At 36.5% G+C, this 1,248-nt stretch overlaps 1 pseudogene; it reads right to left on the reverse strand.

The window, feature by feature from the left end:
- Positions 1-517, reverse strand: part of LOC102424355 — a 935-nt pseudogene extending 418 nt beyond the window's left edge.
- Positions 518-1,248: the final 731 nt, after the last annotated feature.

Here is a 1,248-nt window from a genome sequence, read left to right on the forward strand (position 1 = left end):
CAATAAAGATATATTAAAAATAAATAAATGAAATTAAGTGATAAAAAATACGTTTTAATTGATTTTTTTTATAGAGACTCGGAGAGGGACGGAGAGATAGAAACATAGAGGATATGAAAACATTGATGGGAAGCCTACTATTGGGGACCTAGCCCACAATCCAGGCATGTGCCCTGACCGAGAATCAAACCATGACCTCTTAGTTCATGGGTCAATGGTTCAACCACTAAGCCACACCAGCTGGTACAAAACTTAATTTTTACAAGACTTTACCATCTATCAGCAGTCTGATTGGTTGGTGGCGCACCATCATCAAAAGGCCAGTCAAGAACACAGATAGATGCCTTCTTTCTCCACAAAGGTAGTATCATAAGTTGTTTCACATATTCTTACTATTGTGGTAACTCTGTACTTAAGTTCCTCTATAAAATTGTTTAAGGTCACATTGGTTGGATTGTGTGTAATAAAAAAATCTCATGTTCTTGTACGTGACTTCCATAGGAGCTGGGCAGTTCATTTGAACCTTGTTAATTTAGTTACAAAACAATAGGGTTATGAAACAATTTAAAAATTAAGTACATAAATGATGCAAAGAAGTGGAGTCTACTTCAATATGCTTCACTTGACATCCTCAGTGCTTTGAGTATGAAGTTGGGAGTAATGGGAAATGAAATGAATCTCCTAATAAGAAGCAGCAATTCTTCAATCCAATAACACTTGTTTCATATGTAACAAATTTACTCCAAGGAATGACACTAGTTTCTGGAGCCAAAAGGGTGTCACCCTCTTTACACCCTGAACAAATATGACCTGAGAAACCAGCCGTAAAAGAAAGCGCTGGCCTGGCACATCCGCTAGGAATTCAAAAGAAATGCAGGACGTTCTGATACAACTAGACAGTAGACTAAATGAAAGTTAAGCAATGGAGCTAAAAGAGAATGCAGTCAAGGTTAATGGGGGGGAAAAGGAGGGCCTATGTCAGTGATGGCGAACCTTTTGAGCTCGGTGTGTCAGCATTTTGATAAACCCTAACTTAACTCTGGTGCCGTGTCATATAGAAATTTTTTGATATTTGCAACCATAGTAAAACAAAGACTTATATTTTTGATATTTATTTTATATATTTAAATGCCATTTAACAAAGAAAAATCAACCAAAAAAATGAGTTCGTGTGTCACCTCTGACACGCATGTCATAGGTTAGCCATCACTGGCCTATGTAATACTTTTTCAATAATAAAGATTTTTT

The sequence above is a fragment of the Myotis lucifugus genome, unplaced genomic scaffold (genome assembly GCF_000147115.1).
Source record: "Myotis lucifugus unplaced genomic scaffold, Myoluc2.0 scaffold_9, whole genome shotgun sequence".
Classification (NCBI taxonomy): Eukaryota; Metazoa; Chordata; class Mammalia; order Chiroptera; family Vespertilionidae; genus Myotis; species Myotis lucifugus.